Source organism: Gallus gallus, unplaced genomic scaffold (genome assembly GCF_016699485.2).
Source record: "Gallus gallus isolate bGalGal1 unplaced genomic scaffold, bGalGal1.mat.broiler.GRCg7b scaffold_88, whole genome shotgun sequence".
NCBI classification, from domain to species: domain Eukaryota; kingdom Metazoa; phylum Chordata; class Aves; order Galliformes; family Phasianidae; genus Gallus; species Gallus gallus.
The window spans coordinates 34362-48537 of NW_024096040.1; the positions used below are offsets into that span (position 1 = coordinate 34362).

Here is a 14176-nt window from a genome sequence, read left to right on the forward strand (position 1 = left end):
TCGATCTGGGGACATTTGGACTTGGTGAGCCCTGGGAGATGGCAAAGCACCAGGCAGCAAGGACAGAAGAGGAATGTGCTAACGGTGGATGCGAGAGGCAGCGCCAGCAGGGCGTCCCCCGCTTCAAGGGGCACTGCTCCTGTCTCACCGAGGGCAGCTTCTCTCCCCATTTCTTTTGGGGGAATTCTGAAGGCTTCGATCCATTGGCACACCACACCTGCCTGGCCAGAGCGAGACACGGAGGCCAAGGGGAGCTCCTGCTTGGACACGGAGGGTGGGAAAGGTGGTGTCAAGTAAGGGGAACAAGCTTGGAAAGCCCAGTGAGCACAAGGGAAAACCATCAAGTCCATAGGACCTCTGCAAGCATGGGAACGACCTCAGGGGAAAAACAGAGCTTGCCAGACAAAGAAAGGAATAGATCTTGGTGTCCATCTATGGGTGTGGGTTCCTGCTGTGTCCACCAAGACCCTCAGTAGAGTCCTTGCACTCTTCAGGAGGGTCACAACTCTCCACTGCCACCTATTGAACACAAGAAAAGGTAAGTAGAAATTACCTTCTAGTAAGGACAAAGAAATCACTTACCCCTTTCCAAGGATCAGGGCACATCCAACACTGCAATCAAGGAGGTCAGGAAAGGCATCACCATGTGATGAATAAGTCTCCAATACTAGAAGGAAAGAAGAAACCTTCATATCAGGTACTGAACTACATGGGGTAGAGAAAAACAGAGGACATGCTAGAAACCCCAAGTCATACGAAACACTCACTGCAAGCCTGTTTTGGAGCCTACTACTTCATTTTCCATCTCATTTGGTCAAATCTTACTAGACAGCATTTGGTTTATTGCAGACGGACGAGGGATCAATTGGCAGCCTGGGGAAAAAAAAAAGAGAAATAATGGAACTAAGGCAAACATCTCATAAGAGCTGGAAAGCATACTGAATCTGAAAATAAGAGAACAAACCGGTATTCTCTCAGAGCAGCAAAAGGTGCTGAGATCCCATCAGAACTGGGGACCCCTACGATGGGCAAAGAAAGAACACCCGGTGACAGCAAGGTGAGCACAAGGGACTACCAACACCAAGCCCTTAGGACCTCTGGGAACGACCTCAGGAGACAACAGGGCTTGCCAGAGAGAGGAAGGAGCAGATCTTGGCATCCATCTCTGGCTGTGGGTTCCTGCTTTATCCACCAAGAGCTTCAGTAGAGTCCTTGCAGAGCCCCGGACAACTGCACTTCTTCACCGCAACCTGTTCCACAACATAAGCCAAGTAGAGATTACCTCCTGGTAAGGATGAAGGAATCACTTCCCCTTATCCAATGTTGAGGTCACATCCAACACTGCAAATGAGGGAGGGAAGAACAGCCAATGCCATCTGATGGCAGAGTCACCAATCCTAGAATCAAACTTAAAACCCTCAGTAGTAGTACTGAAAAACACGGGTTAGGAAGGAACACAAGTCATTCTAAGTACCCCAAGTCATGCACAGCACTCCCCAGCCGCCTGTTTTGGTACCTACCTCTTCTTTTGGCGTCACACTTGGTCAATGCAGATCAGTCTGCATTTGGGTCACTGAAACTCCACCGAGGCGCCAACGGGCAACATGGAAGACAAGAAGAGAGACAAGGGGAACACTCCATAACCGTAGCAAACGCTCTGGAACTCAAAAAGCAAAGAACAGAGCCGTGCTGACTGGGAGCAACAGAAGGCACGGACAGCCAGCAGTGCTGGGGAGCGCTAAGCCAGCTGGTGCGGGGACAGACGGAGTGAGTGTTGGTCAAGCTGGAGTTGCACTCGATCTGGGGACATTTGGACTTGGTGAGCCCTGGGAGACGGCAAAGCGCCGGGCAGCAAGGAGAGAGAAGGAACGTGCCGCCGGTGGATGCGAGAGGCAGCGCCAGCGGGGCGTCCCCCGCTTCAAGGGGCACTGCTCCTGTCTCACCCAGGGCAGCCTCTCTGCTCAGTTGTTGTTCTGCTCAGGGTCTGGACTCTGTGTACCGTTGGCACACCACATCTGCCTGGCCAGAGCGAGACATGGAGGCCAAGGGGAGCTCCTGCTTGGAAACAGAGGGTGGGAAAAAGGTTACAAGGCAACAACACCCAGTGAAAGCCAAGTGAGCGCAAGGAACAACCGACACCAAGCGCATAGGACCTCTGCAAGCATGGGAATGACCTCAGGGATCAACAGAGCTTGCCAGACAGAGGAAGGAGTGGATCTTGGCATCCACCCATGGCTCTGCGTTCCTGTTCTCTCCACCTACAGCCTCAGTAGACTCTTTGCACTGACGAAAAGGCCGCAGTTCTCCACCATCACCTGATGAACACAAACTACATTCTGGCAGTGATGAAGGAATCACTTAAGCCTTTCCAAGGGTCCAGGCACTTCCAACGCTGCAACCCGGGGAGGTCAGGAAGTGCAACGGCATCTGGTGCTGACGTCCCCAATCCTAGAAGGAAAAAAGAAACCTTCACACATGGAAGTGAACAAAATGGGGCAGGGAGGAGTAGTGGGCATCCCGGAAAACTCCAAATTATACACAGCCCTCACCAGAAGCCTGTTTTGGAGCCTACCTCTTCTTTTGGCATCACCCTTGGTCAACGCGTAGCAGTCTGCATTTGGGTCACTCAAACTCCAACGAGGCCTCAGTTGGCAGCCTGGAAAAGAAAGGAAACTAAGAGAAACACAGCATAACATGAAGAAATGATAGTGAACCTGAAAATAAGAGAACAAACCGGTGTTCTCTCAGAGCAGCAGAAGGTGCTGAGATCCCATCAGAACTGGGGACCCCTACGATGGGCAAAGAAAGAACACCCGGTGACAGCAAGGTGAGCACAAGGGACAACCGACACCAAGCCCTTAGGACCTCTGCAAGCGTGGGAACGACCTCAGGAGACAACAGGGCTTGCCAGAGAGAGGAAGGAGCAGATCTTGGCGTCCGTCTCTGGCTGTGGGTTCTTGCTGTGTCCACCAAGAGCCTCAGTAGAGTCCTTGCACCGCTCCAGAGGGTCACAACACTCCACTGCCACCTGATGGACACAAGACAAGGTAAGTAGAGATCACCTTCTGATAAAGAAATACAGATCTCTTACCCCTTTCCAAGGATCAGGGCACGTCCAACGCCACAACCCAGGGAGGTCAGGAATGACAACGGCATCTGGTGGTGCAGTCTCCAGTCCTGGAAGGAAAGAAGAAACCTTCACATCTGGTGCTGAACAACATGGGGTAAGAAGGAATAGTGGGCACTCTAGGAACCCCGAGTCATGCACAGCACTCCCCAGCAGCCTGTTTTGGTGCCTACCTCTTCTTTTGGCGTCACACTTGGTCAACGCAGAGCAGTCTGCATTTGCGTCACTGAAACTCCACCGAGGCGCCAACGGGCAACATGGAAGACAAGAAGAGAGACAAGGGGAACACTCCATAACCGTAGCAAACGCTCTGGAACTCAAAAAGCAAAGAACAGAGCCGTGCTGACTGGGAGCAACAGAAGGCACGGACAGCCAGCAGTGCTGGGGAGCGCTAAGCCAGCTGGTGCGGGGACAGACGGAGTGAGTGTTGGTCAAGCTGGAGTTGCACTCGATCTGGGGACATTTGGACTTGGTGAGCCCTGGGAGACGGCAAAGCGCCGGGCAGCAAGGAGAGAGAAGGAACGTGCCGCCGGTGGATGCGAGAGGCAGCGCCAGCGGGGCGTCCCCCGCTTCAAGGGGCACTGCTCCTGTCTCACCCAGGGCAGCCTCTCTGCTCAGTTGTTGTTCTGCTCAGGGTCTGGACTCTGTGTACCGTTGGCACACCACATCTGCCTGGCCAGAGCGAGACATGGAGGCCAAGGGGAGCTCCTGCTTGGAAACAGAGGGTGGGAAAAAGGTTACAAGGCAACAACACCCAGTGAAAGCCAAGTGAGCGCAAGGAACAACCGACACCAAGCGCATAGGACCTCTGCAAGCATGGGAATGACCTCAGGGATCAACAGAGCTTGCCAGACAGAGGAAGGAGTGGATCTTGGCATCCACCCATGGCTCTGCGTTCCTGTTCTCTCCACCTACAGCCTCAGTAGACTCTTTGCACTGACGAAAAGGCCGCAGTTCTCCACCATCACCTGATGAACACAAACTACATTCTGGCAGTGATGAAGGAATCACTTAAGCCTTTCCAAGGGTCCAGGCACTTCCAACGCTGCAACCCGGGGAGGTCAGGAAGTGCAACGGCATCTGGTGCTGACGTCCCCAATCCTAGAAGGAAAAAAGAAACCTTCACACATGGAAGTGAACAAAATGGGGCAGGGAGGAGTAGTGGGCATCCCGGAAAACTCCAAATTATACACAGCCCTCACCAGAAGCCTGTTTTGGAGCCTACCTCTTCTTTTGGCATCACCCTTGGTCAACGCGTAGCAGTCTGCATTTGGGTCACTCAAACTCCAACGAGGCCTCAGTTGGCAGCCTGGAAAAGAAAGGAAACTAAGAGAAACACAGCATAACATGAAGAAATGATAGTGAACCTGAAAATAAGAGAACAAACCGGTGTTCTCTCAGAGCAGCAGAAGGTGCTGAGATCCCATCAGAACTGGGGACCCCTACGATGGGCAAAGAAAGAACACCCGGTGACAGCAAGGTGAGCACAAGGGACAACCGACACCAAGCCCTTAGGACCTCTGCAAGCGTGGGAACGACCTCAGGAGACAACAGGGCTTGCCAGAGAGAGGAAGGAGCAGATCTTGGCGTCCGTCTCTGGCTGTGGGTTCTTGCTGTGTCCACCAAGAGCCTCAGTAGAGTCCTTGCACCGCTCCAGAGGGTCACAACACTCCACTGCCACCTGATGGACACAAGACAAGGTAAGTAGAGATCACCTTCTGATAAAGAAATACAGATCTCTTACCCCTTTCCAAGGATCAGGGCACGTCCAACGCCACAACCCAGGGAGGTCAGGAATGACAACGGCATCTGGTGGTGCAGTCTCCAGTCCTGGAAGGAAAGAAGAAACCTTCACATCTGGTGCTGAACAACATGGGGTAAGAAGGAATAGTGGGCACTCTAGGAACCCCGAGTCATGCACAGCACTCCCCAGCAGCCTGTTTTGGTGCCTACCTCTTCTTTTGGCGTCACACTTGGTCAACGCAGAGCAGTCTGCATTTGCGTCACTGAAACTCCACCGAGGCGCCAACGGGCAACATGGAAGACAAGAAGAGAGACAAGGGGAACACTCCATAACCGTAGCAAACGCTCTGGAACTCAAAAAGCAAAGAACAGAGCCGTGCTGACTGGGAGCAACAGAAGGCACGGACAGCCAGCAGTGCTGGGGAGCGCTAAGCCAGCTGGTGCGGGGACAGACGGAGTGAGTGTTGGTCAAGCTGGAGTTGCACTCGATCTGGGGACATTTGGACTTGGTGAGCCCTGGGAGACGGCAAAGCGCCGGGCAGCAAGGAGAGAGAAGGAACGTGCCGCCGGTGGATGCGAGAGGCAGCGCCAGCGGGGCGTCCCCCGCTTCAAGGGGCACTGCTCCTGTCTCACCCAGGGCAGCCTCTCTGCTCAGTTGTTGTTCTGCTCAGGGTCTGGACTCTGTGTACCGTTGGCACACCACATCTGCCTGGCCAGAGCGAGACATGGAGGCCAAGGGGAGCTCCTGCTTGGAAACAGAGGGTGGGAAAAAGGTTACAAGGCAACAACACCCAGTGAAAGCCAAGTGAGCGCAAGGAACAACCGACACCAAGCGCATAGGACCTCTGCAAGCATGGGAATGACCTCAGGGATCAACAGAGCTTGCCAGACAGAGGAAGGAGTGGATCTTGGCATCCACCCATGGCTCTGCGTTCCTGTTCTCTCCACCTACAGCCTCAGTAGACTCTTTGCACTGACGAAAAGGCCGCAGTTCTCCACCATCACCTGATGAACACAAACTACATTCTGGCAGTGATGAAGGAATCACTTAAGCCTTTCCAAGGGTCCAGGCACTTCCAACGCTGCAACCCGGGGAGGTCAGGAAGTGCAACGGCATCTGGTGCTGACGTCCCCAATCCTAGAAAGAAAAAAGAAACCTTCACACATGGAAGTGAACAAAATGGGGCAGGGAGGAGTAGTGGGCATCCCGGAAAACTCCAAATTATACACAGCCCTCACCAGAAGCCTGTTTTGGAGCCTACCTCTTCTTTTGGCATCACCCTTGGTCAACGCGTAGCAGTCTGCATTTGGGTCACTCAAACTCCAACGAGGCCTCAGTTGGCAGCCTGGAAAAGAAAGGAAACTAAGAGAAACACAGCATAACATGAAGAAATGATAGTGAACCTGAAAATAAGAGAACAAACCGGTGTTCTCTCAGAGCAGCAGAAGGTGCTGAGATCCCATCAGAACTGGGGACCCCTACGATGGGCAAAGAAAGAACACCCGGTGACAGCAAGGTGAGCACAAGGGACAACCGACACCAAGCCCTTAGGACCTCTGCAAGCGTGGGAACGACCTCAGGAGACAACAGGGCTTGCCAGAGAGAGGAAGGAGCAGATCTTGGCGTCCGTCTCTGGCTGTGGGTTCTTGCTGTGTCCACCAAGAGCCTCAGTAGAGTCCTTGCACCGCTCCAGAGGGTCACAACACTCCACTGCCACCTGATGGACACAAGACAAGGTAAGTAGAGATCACCTTCTGATAAAGAAATACAGATCTCTTACCCCTTTCCAAGGATCAGGGCACGTCCAACGCCACAACCCAGGGAGGTCAGGAATGACAACGGCATCTGGTGGTGCAGTCTCCAGTCCTGGAAGGAAAGAAGAAACCTTCACATCTGGTGCTGAACAACATGGGGTAAGAAGGAATAGTGGGCACTCTAGGAACCCCGAGTCATGCACAGCACTCCCCAGCAGCCTGTTTTGGTGCCTACCTCTTCTTTTGGCGTCACACTTGGTCAACGCAGAGCAGTCTGCATTTGCGTCACTGAAACTCCACCGAGGCGCCAACGGGCAACATGGAAGACAAGAAGAGAGACAAGGGGAACACTCCATAACCGTAGCAAACGCTCTGGAACTCAAAAAGCAAAGAACAGAGCCGTGCTGACTGGGAGCAACAGAAGGCACGGACAGCCAGCAGTGCTGGGGAGCGCTAAGCCAGCTGGTGCGGGGACAGACGGAGTGAGTGTTGGTCAAGCTGGAGTTGCACTCGATCTGGGGACATTTGGACTTGGTGAGCCCTGGGAGACGGCAAAGCGCCGGGCAGCAAGGAGAGAGAAGGAACGTGCCGCCGGTGGATGCGAGAGGCAGCGCCAGCGGGGCGTCCCCCGCTTCAAGGGGCACTGCTCCTGTCTCACCCAGGGCAGCCTCTCTGCTCAGTTGTTGTTCTGCTCAGGGTCTGGACTCTGTGTACCGTTGGCACACCACATCTGCCTGGCCAGAGCGAGACATGGAGGCCAAGGGGAGCTCCTGCTTGGAAACAGAGGGTGGGAAAAAGGTTACAAGGCAACAACACCCAGTGAAAGCCAAGTGAGCGCAAGGAACAACCGACACCAAGCGCATAGGACCTCTGCAAGCATGGGAATGACCTCAGGGATCAACAGAGCTTGCCAGACAGAGGAAGGAGTGGATCTTGGCATCCACCCATGGCTCTGCGTTCCTGTTCTCTCCACCTACAGCCTCAGTAGACTCTTTGCACTGACGAAAAGGCCGCAGTTCTCCACCATCACCTGATGAACACAAACTACATTCTGGCAGTGATGAAGGAATCACTTAAGCCTTTCCAAGGGTCCAGGCACTTCCAACGCTGCAACCCGGGGAGGTCAGGAAGTGCAACGGCATCTGGTGCTGACGTCCCCAATCCTAGAAGGAAAAAAGAAACCTTCACACATGGAAGTGAACAAAATGGGGCAGGGAGGAGTAGTGGGCATCCCGGAAAACTCCAAATTATACACAGCCCTCACCAGAAGCCTGTTTTGGAGCCTACCTCTTCTTTTGGCATCACCCTTGGTCAACGCGTAGCAGTCTGCATTTGGGTCACTCAAACTCCAACGAGGCCTCAGTTGGCAGCCTGGAAAAGAAAGGAAACTAAGAGAAACACAGCATAACATGAAGAAATGATAGTGAACCTGAAAATAAGAGAACAAACCGGTGTTCTCTCAGAGCAGCAGAAGGTGCTGAGATCCCATCAGAACTGGGGACCCCTACGATGGGCAAAGAAAGAACACCCGGTGACAGCAAGGTGAGCACAAGGGACAACCGACACCAAGCCCTTAGGACCTCTGCAAGCGTGGGAACGACCTCAGGAGACAACAGGGCTTGCCAGAGAGAGGAAGGAGCAGATCTTGGCGTCCGTCTCTGGCTGTGGGTTCTTGCTGTGTCCACCAAGAGCCTCAGTAGAGTCCTTGCACCGCTCCAGAGGGTCACAACACTCCACTGCCACCTGATGGACACAAGACAAGGTATGAACAACATGGGGTAAGAAGGAATAGTGGGCACTCCATAACCGTAGCAAACGCTCTGGAACTCAAAAAGCAAAGAACAGAGCCATGCTGACTGGGAACAACAGAAGGCACAGACAGCCAGCCGTGAGAGCCAACAGCTCCTGGCCCGCTGCCTGGACTTTCTCCAAGTCCATTGCCTGCACTGGATTTACCAGCAAATCCCTCTGTAGCATCCATCGGGTGAAACCCTCTGTGCTGCTGGAAGACAGTGGAATCTCTAACACCTTCAGTACTATTACAGTATCTTTGATGGATGCCGCCGATAGGGTAATGCCTGCATTTCTCTGAGCCCCATCCACCATTGGTGCACCATTCACCTAAACCTCTATTTGTATCTGTATGGCAAACAGGTATAGAGGTATTGGACCAGGGAGATTATTGCATTACAAAGGAGAAATGAAATAAAGATCTTACCCATGCCCTGAGCTCACAGAAGGGCTCCAAGAGAAAGGATCTCCAGATAGAAATCCTTCCTCCTGGGGAGTCAGCCCTTAAATGGGGTCAAGGAGGGGTTGAGCCTGGAAGGAGCCTGAAAAGCTCCACCCCTTCCCGTCACTCAGGTGAAATTGCGTTCACCTGTGCCCCTGCAGCTGACTCAGCGCTTGCCTCAGGTGGTCAATCAGAGTTTCAGGCTGTGATTCAGCAGTTCCCATACAGCATCTCATTGTGTTCAGGCACGTCGGAGTCACCACTAGACACAGCTGCTCCCTGCACCAATGAACCCAACCGCCGCCGGACCCCACCCGCGGAGAGAGACACAGACACTGATATCGCCAAGTCAGCTCTCAGTCTATTATCTTAGCTACATAGATTTATAGTCCAGAAGAATTCTACATGCATGCATACCTGTACACCCGTCACGCAACCCCAAGCACCCACGCGCCAACCCTCCCCCCTAAGTAGCGAATCATTCAAGATGTTTTTCTACTGTTGCTAACTTGTTGTGCAATGGAAGTTCGCTACAGCATTCTTGACTGTATCTCCAATAAAAATTAACCTTATCGATTAACAAGCCCCCCTTGTACCAAAAAGAGCCAACAGACTACTGGCCATCACCCTATTGCTTTTATTCTCTATTCATAGACTTCTAGAGCCTTCTAGAACAACAATAACAGTTATGACAAAGGCCAAAGCAATGATTGACAGCCTCATACAGGAAATAAACACCTGGTGCACAGGTGATGCAATTAACTTGGGGGGCAAGACTGGGTGGAGTCAGACCCCACCCTCAGCTCATTTAAGGGCTGGATGCAGAAGGGGAAGGGTCTGTGCCTGGGGGCTGTTATGGCAGTTGGGTTGGGGGAGTGCTGAGCCTTAGTAATGGTTGAGTTGTTGCTGCATCTTTGCTTGATGATGATCTCTTGGCTTGTTTCTCTGTATTAGGTAGAAGGTTCTGGACACTGATTGTTCATCTATGCAATGCGAAGACTCTAATGAGGACCATGGTAGATACAGCAGGAAGCCACAGCCAAGGCTGGACACCAACATCCACACTTGATCTTGTCTGGCAAGCTCTATTGCTCTCAGAGAGTGTTGTTGCTCTTCTGGCTGTTCAACAAGATTGGTGTCCCATAGATTGGCTTAGGGCTCCCCAGCACTGCTGGCTGTCCGTGCCTTCTGTTGCTCCCAGTCAGCACGGCTCTGTTCTTTGCTTTTTGAGTTCCAGAGCGTTTGCTACGGTTATGGAGTGTTCCCCTTGTCTCTCTTCTTGTCTTCCATGTTGCCCGTTGGCGCCTCGGTGGAGTTTCAGTGACGCAAATGCAGACTGCTCTGCGTTGACCAAGTGTGACGCCAAAAGAAGAGGTAGGCACCAAAACAGGCTGCTGGGGAGTGCTGTGCATGACTCGGGGTTCCTAGAGTGCCCACTATTCCTTCTTACCCCATGTTGTTCAGCACCAGATGTGAAGGTTTCTTCTTTCCTTCCAGGACTGGAGACTGCACCACCAGATGCCGTTGTCATTCCTGACCTCCCTGGGTTGTGGCGTTGGACGTGCCCTGATCCTTGGAAAGGGGTAAGAGATCTGTATTTCTTTATCAGAAGGTGATCTCTACTTACCTTGTCTTGTGTCCATCAGGTGGCAGTGGAGTGTTGTGACCCTCTGGAGCGGTGCAAGGACTCTACTGAGGCTCTTGGTGGACACAGCAAGAACCCACAGCCAGAGACGGACGCCAAGATCTGCTCCTTCCTCTCTCTGGCAAGCCCTGTTGTCTCCTGAGGTCGTTCCCACGCTTGCAGAGGTCCTAAGGGCTTGGTGTCGGTTGTCCCTTGTGCTCACCTTGCTGTCACCGGGTGTTCTTTCTTTGCCCATCGTAGGGGTCCCCAGTTCTGATGGGATCTCAGCACCTTCTGCTGCTCTGAGAGAACACCGGTTTGTTCTCTTATTTTCAGGTTCACTATCATTTCTTCATGTTATGCTGTGTTTCTCTTAGTTTCCTTTCTTTTCCAGGCTGCCAACTGAGGCCTCGTTGGAGTTTGAGTGACCCAAATGCAGACTGCTACGCGTTGACCAAGGGTGATGCCAAAAGAAGAGGTAGGCTCCAAAACAGGCTTCTGGTGAGGGCTGTGTATAATTTGGAGTTTTCCGGGATGCCCACTACTCCTCCCTGCCCCATTTTGTTCACTTCCATGTGTGAAGGTTTCTTTTTTCCTTCTAGGATTGGGGACGTCAGCACCAGATGCCGTTGCACTTCCTGACCTCCCCGGGTTGCAGCGTTGGAAGTGCCTGGACCCTTGGAAAGGCTTAAGTGATTCCTTCATCACTGCCAGAATGTAGTTTGTGTTCATCAGGTGATGGTGGAGAACTGCGGCCTTTTCGTCAGTGCAAAGAGTCTACTGAGGCTGTAGGTGGAGAGAACAGGAACGCAGAGCCATGGGTGGATGCCAAGATCCACTCCTTCCTCTGTCTGGCAAGCTCTGTTGATCCCTGAGGTCATTCCCATGCTTGCAGAGGTCCTATGCGCTTGGTGTCGGTTGTTCCTTGCGCTCACTTGGCTTTCACTGGGTGTTGTTGCCTTGTAACCTTTTTCCCACCCTCTGTTTCCAAGCAGGAGCTCCCCTTGGCCTCCATGTCTCGCTCTGGCCAGGCAGATGTGGTGTGCCAACGGTACACAGAGTCCAGACCCTGAGCAGAACAACAACTGAGCAGAGAGGCTGCCCTGGGTGAGACAGGAGCAGTGCCCCTTGAAGCGGGGGACGCCCCGCTGGCGCTGCCTCTCGCATCCACCGGCGGCACGTTCCTTCTCTCTCCTTGCTGCCCGGCGCTTTGCCGTCTCCCAGGGCTCACCAAGTCCAAATGTCCCCAGATCGAGTGCAACTCCAGCTTGACCAACACTCACTCCGTCTGTCCCCGCACCAGCTGGCTTAGCGCTCCCCAGCACTGCTGGCTGTCCGTGCCTTCTGTTGCTCCCAGTCAGCACGGCTCTGTTCTTTGCTTTTTGAGTTCCAGAGCGTTTGCTACGGTTATGGAGTGTTCCCCTTGTCTCTCTTCTTGTCTTCCATGTTGCCCGTTGGCGCCTCGGTGGAGTTTCAGTGACGCAAATGCAGACTGCTCTGCGTTGACCAAGTGTGACGCCAAAAGAAGAGGTAGGCACCAAAACAGGCTGCTGGGGAGTGCTGTGCATGACTCGGGGTTCCTAGAGTGCCCACTATTCCTTCTTACCCCATGTTGTTCAGCACCAGATGTGAAGGTTTCTTCTTTCCTTCCAGGACTGGAGACTGCACCACCAGATGCCGTTGTCATTCCTGACCTCCCTGGGTTGTGGCGTTGGACGTGCCCTGATCCTTGGAAAGGGGTAAGAGATCTGTATTTCTTTATCAGAAGGTGATCTCTACTTACCTTGTCTTGTGTCCATCAGGTGGCAGTGGAGTGTTGTGACCCTCTGGAGCGGTGCAAGGACTCTACTGAGGCTCTTGGTGGACACAGCAAGAACCCACAGCCAGAGACGGACGCCAAGATCTGCTCCTTCCTCTCTCTGGCAAGCCCTGTTGTCTCCTGAGGTCGTTCCCACGCTTGCAGAGGTCCTAAGGGCTTGGTGTCGGTTGTCCCTTGTGCTCACCTTGCTGTCACCGGGTGTTCTTTCTTTGCCCATCGTAGGGGTCCCCAGTTCTGATGGGATCTCAGCACCTTCTGCTGCTCTGAGAGAACACCGGTTTGTTCTCTTATTTTCAGGTTCACTATCATTTCTTCATGTTATGCTGTGTTTCTCTTAGTTTCCTTTCTTTTCCAGGCTGCCAACTGAGGCCTCGTTGGAGTTTGAGTGACCCAAATGCAGACTGCTACGCGTTGACCAAGGGTGATGCCAAAAGAAGAGGTAGGCTCCAAAACAGGCTTCTGGTGAGGGCTGTGTATAATTTGGAGTTTTCCGGGATGCCCACTACTCCTCCCTGCCCCATTTTGTTCACTTCCATGTGTGAAGGTTTCTTTTTTCCTTCTAGGATTGGGGACGTCAGCACCAGATGCCGTTGCACTTCCTGACCTCCCCGGGTTGCAGCGTTGGAAGTGCCTGGACCCTTGGAAAGGCTTAAGTGATTCCTTCATCACTGCCAGAATGTAGTTTGTGTTCATCAGGTGATGGTGGAGAACTGCGGCCTTTTCGTCAGTGCAAAGAGTCTACTGAGGCTGTAGGTGGAGAGAACAGGAACGCAGAGCCATGGGTGGATGCCAAGATCCACTCCTTCCTCTGTCTGGCAAGCTCTGTTGATCCCTGAGGTCATTCCCATGCTTGCAGAGGTCCTATGCGCTTGGTGTCGGTTGTTCCTTGCGCTCACTTGGCTTTCACTGGGTGTTGTTGCCTTGTAACCTTTTTCCCACCCTCTGTTTCCAAGCAGGAGCTCCCCTTGGCCTCCATGTCTCGCTCTGGCCAGGCAGATGTGGTGTGCCAACGGTACACAGAGTCCAGACCCTGAGCAGAACAACAACTGAGCAGAGAGGCTGCCCTGGGTGAGACAGGAGCAGTGCCCCTTGAAGCGGGGGACGCCCCGCTGGCGCTGCCTCTCGCATCCACCGGCGGCACGTTCCTTCTCTCTCCTTGCTGCCCGGCGCTTTGCCGTCTCCCAGGGCTCACCAAGTCCAAATGTCCCCAGATCGAGTGCAACTCCAGCTTGACCAACACTCACTCCGTCTGTCCCCGCACCAGCTGGCTTAGCGCTCCCCAGCACTGCTGGCTGTCCGTGCCTTCTGTTGCTCCCAGTCAGCATGGCTCTGTTCTTTGCTTTTTGAGTTCCAGAGCGTTTGCTACGGTTATGGAGTGTTCCCCTTGTCTCTCTTCTTGTCTTCCATGTTGCCCGTTGGCGCCTCGGTGGAGTTTCAGTGACGCAAATGCAGACTGCTCTGCGTTGACCAAGTGTGACGCCAAAAGAAGAGGTAGGCTCCAAAACAGGCTTCTGGTGAGGGCTGTGTATAATTTGGAGTTTTCCGGGATGCCCACTACTCCTCCCTACCCCATTTTGTTCACTTCCATGTGTGAAGGTTTCTTTTTTCCTTCTAGGATTGGGGACGTCAGCACCAGATGCCGTTGCACTTCCTGACCTCCCCGGGTTGCAGTGTTGGATGTGCTCTGGTCCTTGGAAAAGTGTAAGTGGATCCCTCTTTCAGTATTTTAAAAAGAACTGATGTGAGGACCGGTGTAAGGACAAGGAGAAAAAGTATTAGAAAAAGATTTTATATAAAAAAAAGAAGTAAGAAACTATGGAGGAAAGAAGTGAAAAAAAGAATTAAAAAAAAAGTAGAATATGAGAAATGAGAATG

The 14176-nt window shown here is 52.9% G+C and overlaps 2 long non-coding RNA genes across 2 annotated transcripts; both read left to right on the forward strand.

Moving 5' to 3' along the window:
• The first annotated feature begins 9918 nt into the window (after nt 1–9918).
• LOC112533294 lies at nt 9919–11582 on the forward strand. The gene is made up of 3 exons (XR_003077287.2): nt 9919–10232; nt 10356–10960; nt 11085–11582. It is a non-coding gene; the product is annotated as an uncharacterized LOC112533294 (long non-coding RNA).
• A 136-nt stretch (nt 11583–11718) lies between these two features.
• On the forward strand, nt 11719–13362 carry LOC121108931. Its single transcript, XR_005843579.1, has 3 exons — nt 11719–12012; nt 12136–12740; nt 12865–13362. It is a non-coding gene; the product is annotated as an uncharacterized LOC121108931 (long non-coding RNA).
• The last annotated feature ends 814 nt before the right edge of the window (nt 13363–14176 follow it).